The sequence below is a fragment of the Pongo abelii genome, chromosome 9 (genome assembly GCF_028885655.2).
Source record: "Pongo abelii isolate AG06213 chromosome 9, NHGRI_mPonAbe1-v2.0_pri, whole genome shotgun sequence".
Classification (NCBI taxonomy): domain Eukaryota; kingdom Metazoa; phylum Chordata; class Mammalia; order Primates; family Hominidae; genus Pongo; species Pongo abelii.
The window spans coordinates 7,316,833-7,336,576 of NC_071994.2; the positions used below are offsets into that span (position 1 = coordinate 7,316,833).

At 47.4% G+C, this 19,744-nt stretch overlaps 1 protein-coding gene across 6 annotated transcripts in view; it reads right to left on the bottom strand.

Annotated features, from left to right (window-relative positions):
• RAD9A (RAD9 checkpoint clamp component A) overlaps positions 1-19,464 on the bottom strand; it is an 82,186-nt gene extending 62,722 nt beyond the window's left edge. For 2 of the 6 annotated variants that reach the window (XM_054525546.2, XM_054525538.2), the window contains exons 1-2: positions 18,225-19,464; positions 14,742-14,805 (exon numbers count right to left, since the gene is read on the bottom strand). The gene's annotated coding sequence lies outside the window, so the exon portion shown is untranslated. Of the gene's footprint in view, positions 1-14,741; positions 14,806-15,721; positions 16,825-17,915; positions 18,005-18,224 lie in introns of those variants that run through there. The other 4 variants (XM_054525542.2, XM_054525539.2, XM_054525540.2 and 1 more) reach the window with 4 other exon arrangements.
• Positions 19,465-19,744: the final 280 nt, after the last annotated feature.

A 19,744-nucleotide genomic window follows, 5' to 3' on the forward strand; every position in this document is an offset into this window, starting at 1 on the left:
TTTCTGGCCTTAAGCAATAGATTTTAATCTTTAGAAATATATTGAGACTTATCTTATGGCCCAGATATAATCTAGCTTGGCTAATGTTCTATGTGTGCTTGAAAAAAATGTAATCCCAGCACGTTGGGATGGTGAAGTGGGCAGATCACCTGCAGTTATTTTGTGGAGTTTCTTGAATGTCAGCTATATCAAATTGGTTGATGGTATTGTTCAGGTTTTCTATATGCAGCTGCTTTTTTGTCTAGTTGTTCTATTAATTGCCAAAAGAAGGTTTTCTTTTTTTTTTGAGACGAAGTTTCACTCTTATTCCCTAGGCTGGAGTATGATGGCATGATCTCGGCTCACTGCAACCTCTGCCTCTGGGGTTCAAGAGATTCTCCTGCCTTGGCCCCCCCGAGTAGCTGGGATTACAGTCGCCTGCCACCATGCCTGGCTAATTTTTCTATTTTTCGTAGAGACGGGGTTTCACCATGTTGGCCAGGCTAGTCTAGAACTCCTGACCTTAGGTGATCCACCCACTCTGGCCTCCCAAAGTGCTGGGATTACAGGCATGAACCACCGCGCCCTGGCCAAAAGGTTTTCAAATCTCTGACAACTGTGTATTTGTTGGTTACTTACTTATTTATTTATTTATTTATTTAGAGATGGAGTCTCACTCTGTCGCCCAGGCTGGAGTGCAGTGGCGCAATCTTGGCTCACTGCAACCTCCACCTCCCAGGTTCAAGCGATTCTCCTGCCTCAGCCTCCCAAGTAGCTGGGATTACAGGCCTGTGCCACCAGGCCTGGCTAATTTTTGTATTTTTAGTACAGACGGGGTTTCACCATGTTGTTCAGGCTGGTCTCAAACTCCTGACCTTGTGATCCGCCCGCCTTGGCCTCCCAAAGTGCTGGGATTACAGGTGTGAGCCACCACACCTGGCCTACTTATTTATTTATTGAGACAAGGTCTGGCTCTATTGCCCAGGCTAGAGTGCAGTGGTGAGATCCTGGCTTACTGCACCCTCCACCTCTCAGGCTCAAGCAATCCCTCAGCCTCCTGAGTAGCTAGGACTACAGGCGCCCGCCACCATGCTCAGCTAATTTTCTTTTTTTTTTTTTTTTTTTTGAGATGGAGTCTCGCTCTTGCCCAGGCTGGAGTGCAATGATGCGATCTTGGCTCACTGCAACCTCTGCCTCCCACGTTCAAGCAACTCTCCTGCCTCAGCCTCCCAAGTCGCTGGGATTACAGGTGCCCACCACCACGCCTGGCTAATTTCTTTGTATATTTAGTAGAGATGGGGTTTCACCATGTTGACCAGGCTGGTTTTGAACTCCTGACCTCAAGTGAGCTGCCCGCCTCAGCCTCCCAAAGTGCTGAGATTACAGGCGTGAGCCACCGCACCCGGCCTTTTTTTGTACTTTTACTAGACACCAGGTTTCACCATGTTGGCAAGAGTGGTCTCGAACTCCTGGCCTCAAGTGATCCACTCGCCTCAACCTCCCAAATTGCTGGGATTACAGCCACTGTGCCCAACTGATTTTTCACATTTTTTTGTAGAGATGGGTTTTTTTTCTGTAATTAATTAATTTTTTTTTTTTTTTTTTTTTGAGACAGAATCTTGCTCTGTGGCCCAGGCTGGAGTGCAGTGGCACGATCTTGGGTCACTGAAACCTGTGCCTTCCAGATTCAAGTGATTCTCTTGCCTCAGCCTCCCAAGTAGCTGGAATTACAGGTGTGCACCACCATGTCTGGCTAATTTTTGTATTTTTAGTAGAGACGGGGTTTCACCATGTTGGCCAGGCTGGTCTCAAACTCCTGACCTCAGGTGATCTGCCCACCTCGCCTCCCAAAGTGCTGGGATTACAGACACGAGCCACCATGCTCAACCGGAGCTGGAGTTTTGAGGGAAGATCCTTTGAGCCTGGGAGCCCAGGAGGCTGAAGTGCAGTGAGCTGAGATCGCACCACTACACTCTGGCCTGGGTGAGAATGAAACCTTGTCTCAAAAAAAGAGAAGGGGAGGGGCGGGGAGGGCAGGGGAATCATAAAAGTATTTTTACTATTAAGTGGAAATGGATCATCATAAAGGCCTTTATCCTCGTCGCCTTCACGTTGAGTAGGCTAAGGAAGAGGAATGGTTGGTCTTGCTATCTCAGGGGCAGCAGAGGCAAAAGAGGTGGAATGGGAGGCAGGAGAGGCAGGCACACTCTGGTGTAACTTTACGGAAATACATTGTAACTTCTGTCTGACATTTTTGCTTTTTCATTTCTCTAAAAATGTTTCTATATAGCAGCAGTCCCAACCTTTTTGGCACCAGGGACTGGTTTTATGGAAGACTTTTTTCCCATAGATGGGTTTAAGCGGGTGGTTTCGGGATGATTCAAGCACTTTATATTTATTGTGTGCTTTATTTCTATTATTATTACATTGTAATATATAATGAAATAATTAGACAGCTCACCATAATGTGGAATCAGTAGGAGCCCTGAGCTTGTTTTCTTGCAACTAGATGGTCCTTTCTGGGGTGATAGAAGACAGTGACAGATCACCAGGCATTAGATTCTCATAAGGAGCTGGTAACCCAGATCCTCACACGCACAGTTCATGATGGGGTTCGCTCTCCTGTGATCTGACAAGAGGTGGTGCTTACGTGGGAATGCAAGTGATGGGGAGCGGATGTAGATGCAGATGAAGCTTGTGTTCGCTTGCTCACCCGTCGCTCACCTCCTGCTGTACGGCCTGGTTCCGGTGGCCTGGGGGTTGGGGACCCCTGCTATATGGTATTAATCCTTCTTCCACTGTTTGATTGAGTTTCAGTGTCTGCATCACAGAAGGGTCCATGTCATAAAAAATGTCAAAAGTGGTCCTGAATAATCAGAACCCTTCTTCTAGACTAATGTTAATTATTTTCTGCCACTGCTGCTTCCACATCTTCTTCTTCATCTGGCACAGGTTCAGAAGCACTCATCTCTATCAAGTCATCTTCTGTTAATTCATCTTGGGTGGTGTCTATTAAGCTCTTCAATTTCTCTGAGATCCACATCAAACCCTTCACCCCATCTTTTTTGCCATATCCACAATCTTTTTCATGATTTCCTTGCTTGGCTTTATCATCAATCCTGTGAAATCATGCATAACATCCGGACACAGTATTCTCCAGGAGGAATTTATTGTTTCAGGCTTGATGGTTTTCATGGCTTTTTGCATAACAATGATGGCATCTTCAGTGGTATAATCCTTCCAGACTTTCATGATGTTCTATCAGGGTTTGCTTCCATAGAGTTGACAGTCCTTTCCATAGAGTACCGTGTATATGTGTAATGAGCCTTTAAGGTCCTTACGATCCCCTCATCGAGAGACTGAATTAGAGATGATGTGTTTGGAGACAAGTAGACCACTTTGACACCTTCGGTACTGAACTGATGGGGTTCAATGCCAAGGGCATTGTCCAATAACAAGAGAATTGTAAAAGGCAATCCCAGGCCAGGTGTGGTGGCTCTTGCCTGTAATCCCAGCACTTTGGGAGGATGAGGCAGGTGGATCACTTGAGGTCAGGGGTCTGAGACCAGCCTGGCCAACATGGTGAAACCCTGTCTCTACTAAAAATACAAAAATTAGCTGGGCATGGTGGTGCGTGCCTGTAATCCCACTTACTTAGGAGGCCAAGGCAGGAGAATCGCTTTAACCCAGGAGGCGGAGGCCGCAGTGAGCCGAGATCATGCTACTGCATTCCAGCCTGGGTGACAGAGCAGGACTCCATCTCAAAAAACAACAAAAAAGGCAATCCCCTTACTGACAAGGTATGTCCTGACTTCAGGGACAAAGTATCAATGAAATCAATTCAGAAAAAGGGTTTTCGTTGTCCAAGCTTTCCTGTTGTACAACCAAAAAATTGGCAGCTGGTGTTTTTCTTTTCCCTTTGGCTTGGGGGTTAGCACATTTATAGATAAGGGCAGCCTTCATCATAAAACTGACTGCATTTGCACAAAACAGTAGAGTTAGTCTATCTTTTCTTTCCTAAATCCTACTGCTCACTTCTCTTCCTTACTAATAAAGGTCTTTTGTGGTTTTCTCTTTTCTTCTGCATTAAAAACCTGTTCAGGCAGGTACCTTTTCTCCTTTTTTTTTTTTTTTTTGAGACAAGTTCTCACTCCCATTGCCCAGGCTGGAGTACAGTGTGGCACAATCACAGCTCACTGTAGCCTCAACCTCCTGGACTCAGGTGATCCTCCCACCTCAGCCTCCTGAGTAGCTGGGACTACAGGCATTTGCCAACACAGCTGGTCAATTTTTTTTTTTTTTTTTTTTTTTTAGTAGAGATGGAGTTTCACCATGTTGCTCAGGCTGGTCTTGAACTCCTGAACTCAAGCAATCCACCCACCTCGGCCTCCCAAAGTGCTGGGATTATAGGTGTAGGCCACCGCACCGGGCCTCAGTTATTTTCTTATTGGCATCTCAGAACTCATCTTTTGTCTCTTGGTAGGTAAAAGGTGCTTTTCCTGTTATCTTGACCTTTTTTTTTTTCTTTTGAGGCAGAATCTCACTCCCATCACTCAGGCTGGAGTGCAGTGGCACTAACACAGCTCACTGCAGCCTCGACCTCTCGGACTCAGGTGATTCTCCTACCTCAGCCTCCCAAGTAGCTGGGACAATAGGTGCATGCCACCACGCCTGGCTAATTTTTAGTATTTTTAGTAGAAATAGGGTTTTGCCATGTTTCCCAGGCTAGTCTCAAACTTCTGGGCTCAAGCAGTCCTCCCACCTTGGCCTCCCAAAGTGCTAGGATTATAGGCATAAGTCACCGCACCCAGCCTCTCTTGACATTTTTAAAGCCAAACCTCTTTCTAAAACTACCAAACCATCCTTTGATGGCATTAAATTCTCTAGCGTTAGATCCTCACCTTCCTTTTGCTTTGTCATATAATTACTTCACTTTTTCTCAAATCATATTAGAGTCTACATGTACTCCTTTCTTATAGCAACCCTGCACATAAAAGGTGAATTTTCAATATGAGATAAAAAGTTATTTTGCAAAAAGTGCGAGATTTTCACATCCCCTGGTATAGCTTCACCAATTTCCTTTTTTTTTTTTTTTTTTTTTTTTTTTACAGTAGTTCTTACACTGGATTCATTTATCTTGAAATAGTGGGCAACCATAGGTACAGACCTCAATCTATGGAACATATCAAGCAATTCAGATTTTTCTTGAAATGTCATAACTTTTCTCTGCTTCCTGGAGTGCTCCCGGCATTAATAGTGGCACTTCATACGGGTCCTATGCCGAAATTCAAGGTTGATGGCATTGCACGAGACAATGAAAACTCCATGAGAACTGCAAGAGATCACCTTTTTACTGCAATAGGCAAGTTACTAGACAGACAAACTGCTCATGCAGAGATGATTAGTGTCACAGCATTTTAAGTGGATACTCGAAACAACTGAACTCAATGCAATAGCAACAGGAGGTGGTTATGAAATTATTACAGTAGTACAGTATGTACTAATTTTATGCAGTTATGATTTAATACGGCATCAAAATTTTTCTTTTTTTTTCTTTTGAGACAGGGTCTCCCTCTGTCACTCAGGCTGGAGTGCAGTGGCATGATCATGGGTCACTGCAACCTTAACCTGGGCTCAAGCTATTCACTCACCTCAATCTCCCAAGTAACAGGGACTACAGGTGTGTACCACCATGCCCAGCTAATTTTTTAAACAATTTTTTTTGTAGAGACAGGGTCTGGCTATGTTGCCCAGGCTGGAGTGCAGTGGCATGATCACAGCTCACTGTGACCTCAAACTCCTGGGCTCAAGTGATCCTCCTGCCTCACCTTCCTGAGTAGCTAGGACTATACGCACGTGCCTCAAGTGATCCTCCCAGCTTGGCCCCCCAAAGTGCTCTGATTACAGGTCTTGGCCACTTCATCCAGCCAATTTTAACTTCTTATAATAGATTTATCTATATTTCATTGTAGTAAGTGATAAAATAGACCAGTAGCTATATTTGGTGCATTCATGACATACCAAACTTTCTCTTAATTTTTCAATATTTCTAGGCTATGTGGTTTGTTTGTACATTTTTCAAATTGTTGCAAATCTCTAAAGAAAAATTCCAATATATTTATTGAAAAATACCTGGCTGGGTGTGGTGGCTCACGCCTGTAATCCCAGCACTTTGGGAGGCCAAGGCGGGTGGATCACAAGGTCAGGAGTTCAAGATCAGCCTGGCCAAGATGGTGAAACCCCATCTTTACTAAAAATACAAAAAAAATTAGCCAGATGTGGTGGCAGGTGCCTGTAATCCCAGCTACTGGGGAGGCTGGGGCAGAGAATTGCTTAAACCCAGGAGGTGGAGGTTGCAGTGAGCCAAGATCACACCACTGCACTCTAGACTGGGCGACAGAGCAAGACTCCGTCAAAAAAAAAAAAAAAAAAAAAAGAAAGAAGGAAAAAGAAAGAAAAGAAGGGGAGGGGAGGGGAGGGGAGGGGAGGGGAGGGACTTGTGTGGATCCAGGCAGTTCAAACCCATGCTGTTCAAGGGTCAACTGTATATTTCTTTTAGATATTATATAGTTGGATCTTGATTTTTTTTTTTAGACAGAGTCTCACTCTGTCACCCAGGCTGCTGTCTTTTAGTTGGAGTGTTAAATTGGAGTGTTTATATTGAAAGTAGTTATTAATATGGTTGTGCATAGGTCTACATTAGTTTGCTGGAGTTGTGCTATGGTTTGAATGTGTCCCCCAAAATTGATGTGTTGAAAGCTCAGTCCCCAACGCAATAGTGTTAGAAGGTAGGGTCTTTTTTTTTTTTTTGAGATGGAGTCTTGCTCTGCCGCCCAGGCTGGAGTGCAGTGGCGCGATCTCAGCTCCTTACAACCTCCATCTCCAGGGTTCAAGCGATTCTCCTGCCTCAGCCTCCTGAGTAGCTGGGATTACAGGTATGCACCACCAAGCTTGGCTAATTTTTGTATTTTTAGTAGAGACAGGGTTTCACTAAGTTGGCCAGGCTTGAACTCCTGACCTCAGGTAATCCGCCCGCCTCGGCCTCCCAAAGTGTTAGGATTACAGATGTGAGCCACCGCGCCCAGCCTAGAAGGTGGGGTCTTCTAAGATTTTTTAGATCATGAAGACTCCGCCCTCATGAATGGATTAATATCACTATGAAGAAGGCTTGTGGGAGTGGGTTCACTCTCTCTTGCCCTTCTGCTTTTCTGCCATGTGAAGACACAGAGTTCATTCTCTCTTGTTCTTCTACCTTCTGCCATGTGAGGATGCAATCAGAAGACTTGAACACTTTTGGAACTAACAGAGAATAAATTTCTGTTCTTTATAAACTATCCAGTCTCAGATGTTCTGTTACAGCATCACACAACAGACTAAGACAGGTTGCCGTAACAAAGAACCACAGATTGGGTAGCTGAAACAACAGAAATTTATTTTCTCACAGTTCTGGGGGCTAGAAGTCTGAGATCAAGGTGTTGAGAGGGCTGATTCCTTTTGGGAGCCATGAGAAAAGGATCTGTTCTAGGTTCTGTTCTCTCCCCTCGGCTTATAGATGGCTGTCTCCACATCATCTTTCCTCTGTATGTGTCTATGTCTGAATTTTCTCTTATGAGGACACCAGTCATAAAGGATTAGGGTCCACCCTAAGACCTCATTTTAACTTAAAACCTCTGTAGGCCAGGTGCGGTGGCTCACGCCTGTAATCCCAGTACTTTGGGAGGCCGAGGCAGGTGGATTATCAGAGGTCAGGAGTTCGAGACCAGCCTGGCCAACACAGCAAAACTCCGTCTCTACTAAAAATACAAAATATCTCCAGGTGTGGTGGTGTGTGCCTGTAGACCCAGCTACTTGGGAGGCTGAGGCAGGAGAATCGCTTGAACCTGGGAGCCGGAGGGTGCAGCAAGCTGAGATCGCGCCATTGCACTCCAGCCTGGGTGATAGAGCGGGACTCCAACCAAAAAAAAAAAAAAAAAAAACACCTCTGTAAAGATTCTGTCTGTAGGCCGGGTGGCTCATGCCTGTAATCCCAGCACTTTGGGAGGCTGAGGGGGGTGGCGGATCACGAGGTCAGGAGTTCGAGACCAGCCTGGCCAACGCAGTGAAACCCCATCTCTACTAAAAATACAAAAATTAGCCAGGTGTAGTGGCCCATGCCTGCAGCCCCAGCTACTCAGGAGGCTGAGGCAGGAGAATAGCTTGAACCCGGGAAGCGGAGGTTGCAATGAGCTGAGACCACACCACTACACTCCAGTCTGGGTGACAGAGTGAGACCCCATCTCAAAAAAAAAAATATTCTGGCCGGGCGCAGTGGCTCACGCCTGTAATCCCAGTACTTTGGGAGGCCGAGGTGGGCGGATCACGAGGTCTGGAGATCGAGACCATCCTGGCTAACACGGTGAAACCCCGTCTCTACTAAAAAAACAAAAAAATTAGCCGGGCGTGGTGGCGGGCGCCTGTAATCCCAGCTACTCAGGAGGCTGAGGCAGGAGAATGGCATGAACCCGGGAGGTGGAGCTTGCAGTGAGCCGAGATCACGCCACTGCACTCAAGCCTAGGCGACAGAGTGAGAATCCGTCTCAAAAAAAAAAAAAAAATTCCATCTGTAAATATTACGTATTATTAGGAGGATTACTTGAGCCCATGAGTTTGAGGCAGTATTATGCTATGGCTGCACCTATGAATAGCCACTACACTCCAGCCTGGGCAACACAGCAAGACCCTGTCTCTAAAATTAAATAAATAAAAAAATAAAAATTACAAACACAATGAAATAAATTAGGCAAGGATTATTAATGCTAAGGCCAATGGCTGATAAATTGTTGGGGAAAAGCATATTCACATGGTCTCAGCTTACCACCCAAGTTATTTATTTTTACATGTGGAAAAGAGTTCCTTGTCAATAGAGAGATCTAGCAGATACCATCCTAACCGAGTAAATAAACTCAGTATCGGCTGGGTGCAGTGGCTCACGCCTGTAATCCTAGCACTTTGGGAGGCCAAGGCGGGCAGATCACCTGAGGTTAGGGGTTCAAGACCAGCCTAGCCAGCATGGCGAAACCCTGTCTCTACTAAAAATACAAAAATTAGCTGGACATAGTGGCACATGCCTGTAATCCCAGCTACTAGGGAGGCTGAAGCAGGAGAATCGCTTGAACCCAGGAGGCAGAGGTTGCAGTGAGCCGAAATCGTGCCACTGCACTCCAGCCTGGGCGACAGAGTGAAACTCTGCCTCAAAAGAAAAAATAAAAATAAAAAATAAAATAAACACAGTATTATCAATAATGAGATAAAGCAACATTACATGACTAAAGTAATGCAACAAATAGGAAGAACATGTTATACAATATCCTTAGTATTCTTGTAGTATTATATTCTTGCAAAAAGGCTTACCCTGAATCTAATTATAAGGAAACATTCAAAGAGACCCAAATTGAAGGATATCCTACAAGACAACTAGCTTGGATTCTTCAAAAATGTCAATGTCATGAAAAACAAAAAGACAAGAAGACTATTCTAAATTAAGTAAGAATCAAGAGACATGACAACCAAATACAATCAGTGATCCCTCATTCAATCCTGAATCAGATATTTTTTAAAGCTGTAATGGAAAACATAGGGATATTTAGAGAAATGTAATTATGATCTGTAGTCTAGATAATAATACTGCATTTTTATTTCTTGGTCACTTTTGAAACAGTGTGGCAGTTTCTCAGAAAGTTAACAGAATTGCCATATTATCCAGCAATTCCACTCTTAGTATGTACCCTAAAGAACTGAAAGCAGTGACTCCAATACTAGTAAACCAATGCTCATGGCGGCATATTCACAACAGCCAAAGGCTAAAACATTCCAAACGTCTATCAGTAGATGAATGGATAAACAAAATGTGGTCTATCCATATAAGAGAATATTATTCAGCCTTAAAAAAAGACTGAAATTCTGAACATGTGCTACAACATGGCTGAACCTTAAAAACATTATGCTAAGTGAAATAAGCCACACATCAAAGGACAAATAATGTGTGTCTCAACTTATACGAGGTAATTAGAAGAGGCAAATTCACAGACAGAAAATAGAATTGAGGTTACTGGGGGGGAATGGGGAGCTATCATTCAGTGGGTACACAGTTTCTGTTTGTGATGATGAAAATGTTCTGGAAATGGATAGTGGTCACAGTTACATAACATTGTGAATGTATGTAATGCCACAACTATATACTTTAAGATGGCAAAATAGTAAATTTTATGTATATTTTACCACATTTTTATTTCTTGTTGTTTTTTAGAGACAGTGTCTCACTCTGTCATCCAGGCTGGAGTGCAGTCGTGCAATGATGGCTCACTGTAGCCTCTCAAACTCCTGGGCCCAAGCCATCCTCTTGTCTCAGCCCCGTGAGTAGTTGGGACTATAGGCATGCACCAGTATGCCCAGTTAAAAAAAAATTTTTTTTTTTTTTTGAGATGGAATCTCGCTCTGTTGCCCAGGCCGGAGGGCAGTGGCGCGATCTCGGCTCACTGCAACCTCCGCCTCCCGGGTTCAAGCAATTCTCCTGCCTCACCCTCCCAAGTGGCTGAGATTACAAGTGCTCGCCACCACACCAGGCTAATTTTTGTATTTTTAGTAGAGACGGGGTTTCACCATGTTGTACAGGCTGGTCTCGAACTCCTGACCTTGTGATCCACTCACCTCGGCCTCCCAAAGTGCTGGGATTACAAGTGTGAGCCACCGCACCTGGCGTGCCCAGTTAATTTTTAACTTTTTTTTTTTTTTTTTTTTTTTTACAAGTAGGGTCTCACTTTGTCACTAAGGCTGGAGTGCAGTGGCAAGAACATTGCTCACTGTAGCCTCAACCTCCTAGGCTCAAGTGCTCTTCCTGCCTTGGCCTCCCGAAGTGCTGGGATTATAGGCATGAGCTACAACACCTGGCCTAATAATTACATTTTTTTTTTCTTCTTCTTCTTCTTTTTTTTTGAGACAGGGTCTCACTTTGTCACCCAGGCTAATTTTTAAATATTTTTGTAGAGATGGGAATCTCACTATGTTGTCCAGGCTAATCTTGAATCCTGGCCTTAAGCGGTCCTCCCACCTTGGCCTCCCAAAGTGATGGGATTACAGGCATGAGCCACCACACTCAGTCCCAGACTTTTTTTTTTTTTTTTAAGAAAAGACTGGCCAGGCGCAGTGGCTCATGCCTTTAATTCCAGCACTTTGGGAGGCCAGGGCAGGCAGATCACGAGGTCAAGAGATCGAGACCATCCTGGCCAACATGGTAAAACCCCATCTCTACTAAAAATACAAAAATTAGCTGGGCGTGGTGGTGTGCGCCTGTAGTCCCAGCTACTTGGGAGGCTGAGGCAGGAGAATCGCTTGAACCTGGCAGGCGGAGGTTGCAGTGAGCCAAGATCACACCACTACACTCCAGCCTGCTGACAGAGTGAGACTCAGTCTCAAAAAAAAGGAGAAGAAAAGATTGTGGTTATGTAGGATGATGTCCTTATTATGAGGAGACACAGACCAAAATATTTAGGGGTAAAGTGTCATAATGCCCACAACTTATTTTCAGTTGGTCCAGGAAAACAAGAGAGAGAAAAGAAAGAAACATGGCAATAACAACTGGTGAGTCTAGGTGTAGGTTACATAACTGTTCACTGTACTATTCTTTCAACTTCTCTGCACTGAAATTTTTCAAAATAAAAAGTGCTCAAAAAATATTTTTAAATGGAGAGATGAATGGTGGAAGGAACCCTCCCAGATAGAAAGATAAGCATGAGCAAAGGTGAAGAGGTGGAAAAAGTTTTTCAAGAAACAGTCGGTAGTCTAGTTTGATGAGAGTAAAAAGTACATGCTAGGATGTTCTGGGAGATAAAGCCAGAAAGGTAGGCTGGCATCAGATTGATAAAGGCCTTCAGCAAAAGAATAGAGTCTGGGCCAGGCGCGGTGGCTCGTGCCTGTAATCCCAGCACTTTGGGAGGCCGAGGCGGGCGGATCACCAGGTCAGGAGTTTGAGACCAGCCTGGCCAACATGGTGAAACCCTATTTCTACTAAAAGTACAAAAATTAGCCAGGCACAGTGGCACGCGCCTGTAATCCCAGCTACTTGGGAGGCTGAGACAGGAGAATCACTTGAACCTGGGAGATGGAGGTTGCAGTGAGCTGAGATTACGCCACTGCACTCCAGCCTAGATGACAGAGCCAGACTCCGTCTCAAAAAAAAAAAAAAAAAAAAAAAAAAGAATACAGTCTGTACTGTACTTGGCAGGCAATAGAGAGCACCACCAAAGGCATTTACCACAGGAGTAACACATGCGAAGGGATGAATACGTCTGCATAGTTAAGATGCTCTGGACAGACTGAAGGGCATCGCCAGCTGGAAGGTTACCACAGTAGCTGAGGCGTAGGAACAGGGACTTGGGCTGGGTAAAGGAAGTGGGGGCAAAAAGCAACTGTTTTTTGAAGGACTATGGGAATCTGATAATTGATTAAACGTGGAAAGTAAGAATTACCCTGAGATTTACATCTGGGTATAGGAGACTAGCGGTAATGGAAAAGTCAGCAGGAGGGGCTGGTTTGGAGCTCAACACTCAGAGGTGAGCTGTAAGAAAAAAGAATGAGTTTAGTTTTATCCTAAGCTTCCTGTCAAATGGATCCTTCACAGTTCCTTGTACTCAAACAAGGGTCTAGCCAGAAACAGAATTCTCCTTCCAAGAACAGCTCCTCCATCAGACCAGCCTCATCTGGCGTCACAACCCAGTCCCAGAGACCATTAGGCCCTTACAGCTACCCTGCGCTCCTGGTGCCTTCAGTTATTCTCTGACTGCATCCCTTCAACCTAGTTCCTTCCTATCTAGCCTCCATGTAGTTCCAGGTCTTCTTTCCCTAACCTCTTCTCTAATGTGAGTCCTTTCTCCTTTTGAAGAGGAGAAGAATCAGAGCTATCTGCCCAGAAGCACAAGTCCTGCAGCATGCAGGCCAAGATGGACACCCGTAGGAAGCTCAAGTGCAGATAGGCCAGGCAAGCATATGTGCCCCTAGGGTCAACAGCTGCTGCTTGCACTACCTAGAGGGAGAAGAGGAGGGAAAGAAGGAAGAGAGGAATGAACAGGGCTGAGGTGGAGGGTGAGGGTGAAGCTGAAGCAGGATGGTGGGATAGGCAAGTGGGGACCACCGGCGGATCTTGCTGCATATAGGCCTTGCTCTACACAGCCCCGCCCACCACAGGGATATTCAGGAGTAGGGGTGGGGGATCTCTGCTTATCAGCTCAGGCATCCCATTGACCCCAAAATGATTCCACTGGTTGCCTCCAAACCACATACTCTAGGCCCCATGGCACTCAGCCTCCCTCCCAATTTCCCATTTCTGTGTTGAAAATAAGAGCTTTGGGTTGGCAGGAGTGAGGACATTCTGAGAAGGCAGAGTTCAGCCTGGCATAGGAACATTTGGGATGATCAGATCTCAGACGGCGGACAGAGCTGGGGGAAGCATCTAGCTGAGCCACCAAGCAGGTTGGAGGGTGTGAAAAAGGTCTCTCGAGGGCCAGCAGAGGATGGGAGTCGGTCCGCCAAACCAAGAGAGGAGCTGCACAGCAGTGTGCGCTGCCTGGGGAGACAGGCTGCTGCTGTTCTGGGCAAAGCAGGCCAGCTCCAAGCCTTCTCAGGCCATATGAAGATAAATTATGTAGGATGCATATAACCAGCTCCGTCTCCCCAGGGGCATCCTCCTTTACCCAAACATGTCTCCCACCTCCGCCTCCATGGCTCTTGCTTGAGTTATGCCAGCAGGTGGGACCCTGCTTTAGCCTTTAGCCTGAGCCTCTACCTTCCCTGTCACACTCACTTTCCACCTTTACCTCTATGGCTCATTGAGCTGCTCCGCCAGGGCTGCCAATGAGATGGGGTCGCATAGGGTGTAGCATTACTATCCAGGCCAATCCCATCAGGCAAACTTCTGCTAACTTCCTTCCCCACCCAGTGGGGGAACAGTTTTCCTATTCCTGGTTCTCTAACCCAGTTACAGAATCCCCTGAAGTCTCACAGCTACCCAGGGTGCCTATCTGGGAGAGGGTGCATCTGGCAGAGTCAAGGGGAAGAGCACAAGCTCTCTGATGGGACCTGCTGCCCTGAGAACAAGTCAGCATGTACTGAGGGCATCAGAGTGAGAAACTCAGATCAAACGTGTCCAATGACAGGGAAAAGCTGTGCTGGGATAGGACACTGAGGAAAATGGGCAGGAAATTCTAGCTGAAATGGGAAAAAAGGAGAGTCCTGGTCTAGTTTCAGGTTAACCTAGGACCATGCTCTCACTAGCAGGCAGATGGCACCCGTCAGTGATTATGGAGGTGGTGGAAAGATCACTGCTCTCAGTGGCATCATTTAGTTCTTTGACCTACAACCTAAGAAATCAGATCCCTCGTGGAAAAGTGAAAGTCACAATATAAGACCTTATAGCTGTTGAGATCAAATGAGATCACATGTAAGTGCCAGTGCTTAGTAAACTGTATAGGACCATAATGCATAACGCCCTTGAAGTAGGTGGACAGAAGCCTCCATGGCGGGCACTGGGCTGTCATAACCTCTTATCGAGTACCAGGCCTGGAGCTACTCAGGCTTCACATGCACTTAGCTATAAGGAAATCCTGATACACCCTGCAGGCCCTTACCTGCGGCCCGTGGAGCAGGAGTGAAGTGGGAAAGGAGGATGAAAAGGAACAACTGTTCTCTGGAGAGGGAGCACGGGCTGACAGAAGGATGGTGTAAAGGCTCACCTTGAGTTGCGTCTCCAGGAGAAGGAGCATTTGTGGCCCCGAGGTATCCTCCAGCATCCCATATCTAGGGACAAAAAGGACAGTCAGTTGTGCTCTATCCCCTGTCTGGTTGCACCTGCTTAATCTCTCCCCAGCTTCCTTGTTCTGAGGATGACTCCACCTTCTGAGCAACAAAAGATTCCAAGGGGAATCTAGACCTTCGATGAATTAAACAGGACTTGGGAGGATTTGCCCTGTCCTCAAGCCATTCTCCTTTCAACCTTTTCTACTTTTGCTATCCCAGCTCCTGAGGTCGTTCTCCCCTCCACAGGCCATTAGACACCTGTCTCTAAGGGGTCTCCTTCATGGCTAGCTCCTACGGCAGGTTCAGCCCTGGACAGAACTGGAGAAGGGCAGGGCCCTGGAAGTCAGCTTGAAGATGGTGTGCTGAAGCCAGCTTCCTTCCTGTGCAGCAGTGGCAGGCCTTGGCAATCTGCTGGCATGGTGGACACAGTTTCCCACTCCCACCTAGCTCACACATGGGAGAGAAATCTCCCTAGGAAGGAGCCGTAGAAAAAGAAAAGCCATGATCGGGCGCAGTGGCTCAGGCTTGTAATCCCAGCACTTTAGGAGGCCGAGGTGGGTGGATCACAAGGTCAGGAGATCGAGACCATCCTGGCTAACACAGTGAAACCCCGTCTCTACTAAAAATACAAAAAATTAGCCGGGCGTGGTGGCAGGCGCCTGTAGTCCCAGCTACTCGGCAGGCTGAGGCAGGAGAATGGCATGAACCCGGGAGGCGGAGGTTGCAGTGAGCAGAGATCGTGCCACTGCACTCCAGCCTGGGTGACAGAGCGAGACTCTGTCTCAAAAAAGAAAAAAGAAAAAAGAAAAAAGAAAAAAGCCAAGAATGGACACAAGAGTCAAGGGAGCGTCCATCACTGGTCTGAGGACTGCTGCATGGTCCTATGCTTCCGTTTCCTTCCCTCATGTTTCTTCACCTTAGATCCAGGGAAAAAGGCTCACAAACCCCCTATCCATTGATGAGACCTTGTTCCCTGGGCTCTCAGCTGGTACTGCACTAAAGATGCCAACAATATGGCCTTTGCCCCGTAATCATCTGCCCATTCGCTTCCTTCCCCTAGAAGAATGGCTCTGACACAGCATGTGAGTCTAACAAAAGAGCTTCAGGGTAATGTAGAGACCACAGCTCCATTCCTCTCCGCAGGAAACTCGTAGCCCCTATTCATTCACTAATATTTACCATGGCAACCATGTGCCAATCAGGGGAGGAAAACGCTGACCACAATCTAGTCCCTGCCTCCCAGAAGCTCACCATTTAATCAGGGCTGCAGATAGCTCTCCTTCATGTATCTCAAAGCTATGGAATGGGTGCCCAGAATGTCTTTTCCCTACTTCTTGGCATATCCACATTGTTTACATGCTTTAGGAGGTTCGAAAGCTGTCTTCTTGATTCTCTCATTATACAGTGTGACTCGGCAGCGATCTCTCCTGCCTCTGAATCTTCAGAGCAGTAACCTGGACCTCTCTATGACAAATCACTTTCTACTTGAATTTTATATGTTTTAAATGCATAATTGATCTCCTCTACTAGACTGTATTTCCTGAGGGCAGAGAGAGTGTCTTATACATCTTCATATCCCTCACAGCACCCTGCACAGTTCCATGTACACAGTAGGTGCTCAAAAAATATTCATGGAAAGCCAAGCGTGGTGGCTCACACCTGTAATCCCAGCATTTTAGGAGGCTGAGGTGTGGGCAGATCACCTGAGGTCAGGAGTTCAAGACCAGCCTGGCCAACATGGTGAAACCCCATCTCTACTAAAAATACAAAAATTAGCCAGGCATGGCGGCGTGTGCCTGTAATCTCAGCTACTTGAGAGGCTGAGGCAGGAGAATCGCTTGAACCCAGGAGGCAGAGGGTGCAGTGAGCCGAGATCACATCACTGCCCTCCAGCCTGAAAGACAAAGTGAGACAAGACTCCGTCTCAAAAAAAAAAAAAATTCATGGACTATAGCTTCCATATAAAGATGTTTATTGGACGAATGAAGGCTTGATTGTGAAATTATTGGATGTTCCCAGATTTTTAAAATATATACTTTTTTCATTAATTTAAAACTCCTTGTTACAATTTTCTCAATTAACACAAAGCTTGAACTCAATGCAAGCAGCATAGAATTCTTATGCATTCTTTATAACCATGAAAGTAACCAGTCTTATGTAAATACATAATTCTATATTCAGCTGTTTTTGCATCATAAGTACTCACATCCTCTATGAATCTTAAGTATCCACCCCACTATGTGGCATTAAGCCTGCATCCTCCCTAAATGCTGTGTGGTAACACTATAATTCAGCCTACAGCTGAAGGGAGGCAATACACTGGCCTTGAGCATCCAACCTTGGGTAAAAAGACTCAAGTTTCCCCATCAAAATCAGCCTATAAAACCATCCTGCCTAGCCAGGTGTGGTGGCTCACGCCTGTAATCCCAACACTTTGGGAGGCCGAGGCGGGCAGATCTCTTGAGGCCAGGAGTTTGAGACCAGCCTGGCCAACATGGTGAAACCCTATCTCTACCAAAAAATACAAAAATTAGCCGGGAGCGATGGCACACGCCTGTAGTCCCAGCTACTCAGGAGGCTGAGGCACGATAATCGCTTGAACCCTGGAGGAGGAGGTTGCAGTGAGCGGAGATCACGCCACAGCACTCCAGCCTGGGTGACAGTGAGACACTGTCTCAAAACAAACAAATGAACAAAAAACAAAAAACCATCCTGCTGAGGAGAATGAACTTGCCCCGAAATAAAGTGAATTCAAAAATTAAGAAAAGGTCTTACGGTGGCTAGGGACTGTTGTAGAAATTATCAGAAACGATAGCTGGGACCTGAGATAGCAGCTCCTCTATGCAGTCCCTGGGCTAAAAACTTACATGCGTCATCTCAATTAATCCTCAAAAACCTGAGGTAGTATTAACATTATCCCCAGTCTTGCAAATGAAGAAGCTGAGTCTCAAGATATGTCATAACTTTGCCCAAAGTCACAAACCCAAGTCTCTCTGACTCTAGATCCCAAGCTGAGAGTCTTGCTCAGATCATCCCAGGTCCCCTTCTTTCTTCTTGCACTTGGGGTGCAATAAGGGGCAGTGGAGCCAGCAGTGTGTAACATACTGTACCGTAGGAAGAGATGTTAGGGATCATCGGTGTCAGCCTCCGTATTTTACAGACGAAGGAACTCGTAGGTCACACAGAGCCAGGGGCTGCTCTGCAACAGAATCGCAATGGACACTACAATTCCAGTCCAAGCCCCATTTTACAGAGCGGGGGAACTGAAGCCCACCCGGCCTGGGGGCCTCCCGGGTTCCGAATCCACCAGCGGCTCAGCCAGATCCAGCCCCGGGCGCACTCACTGCCCTGTCTGATTCTACCTCCGCGTTCACCTGCGCCGCGAACCCTCCCCGTGGGCTGCCAGCGCCCGGGAGTACCTGTCGGCCGCGCGCAGGCCCTCGGCTCGGGGTGACAAGACGCTGGCGCGGGCGAGCGGCGCTTCGCGGGCCACAGCCGGATCGCGGCCTCGAGGACCCGGGTCGCCACGCCAGCCCCTTTCCTCAGAACGCCGAGGCCTCAGGAGCGTGTGCGCGCCGGGACGCCCCTGAGAATTTGGAAGCGCTGGTCCCGGAGGCAAGGCCGGCTTGGTCTCCTCTCCTCAATCCCCCTACGCCGTCCCCTGGACCTTCTGCAGACCGGGTCCCAGCCCCAGCGCACCTCAAGAAGAAACAACACCTTCGCGCTTCGCTGAGTCAAGCGGCCGGGACTCTAGAAGGGGCGAGGTTCCCATGGCAACGAGGGAAACTCTTTGCGCCTGCGCAGAGGCGCTCGGCACGCTGGGAAATGTGGTTTCCGGGTTGTCCCTGGAGGCTAAAGGAATGGACACAAGGTGGCGCGCGAACGTTGCGGTCGATGTGGCTAAGCCCGGGTCCCCAGCTCCCGGGCGCTGCGGGCGCAGGAGAGGCCGCGAAGGTCTGAAAGGTAGTTTCTCTGAAGCGTCTGGGATGCGGAGTGAAAAGAAGGAGGCATAGTCTCTTCAGCGCGGTTGATTTTGCCGTTTGAAAACTTGGCCTAACGAGGGGCCGCCCTGGCTAGGGCGAGGGCAGCTGCTTCCGAGGCCCCGCCCCAGCCTGGGCTGAGCCGGGAGCGGCCGAGGGAGGGGGCTCTGACGGTGGGAGCTGGTTCCGGAGGGAAGCGCTTGACGGTCGTGCTGCAAGGGTTCCAGGTCCAGGCTGGGCGACCCCTCGCGCTGCTGAGAGGCTCCTATGCCCGGTGGGAGTTGAAATCGGGCTCCGGGAGCAGCAGTCATCCTGATCCTCCCACCCGCGAGCTCCGAGCACTTCTGGATGCAGGTCCCGCCTTGGGCGGAACTGTGCAGTCAGTTGACTGCCCAGGAGCCACCTTCCCCGCTCCCGAGTTAGGCTCTTGGAATGAGAATCTAGAAACCTAGGATCTGATTCCGGCTCTGTTACAGATTAGTAGTTACTTCTCTGAGCCTCAGTTTCCTCATTTCTAGAAAACGATGGTATTGGGGCAGGCGCGGTGGCTCACGTCTGTAATCCCAGCACTTTGGGAGACGGAAGGGGTGGATCACCTGAGGTCAGGAGTTAGAGACCAGCCTGGGCAACATGGCGACACCCCCTCTTCTACTAAAAATAGGAAAATTAGCCAGCGTCGTGGCACAAAAAAAAAAAAAAGAAAAGGTTTTTTTTTTTTTTTTTGAGATGGAGTCTCTCTCTGTCACCCAGGCTGGAGTGCAGTGGCACTATCTCGGCTCACTGCAAGCTCCGCCTCCCGGGTTCACGTCATTCTCCCGAGTAGCTGGGACTACAGGCGCCCGCCACCATGCCCGGCTAATTTTTTGTATTTTTAGCCGGGATGGTCTCGATCTCCTGACCTCGTGATCCACCCGCCTCAGCTTCCCGAAGTGCTGGGATTACAGGCGTGAGCCACCGCA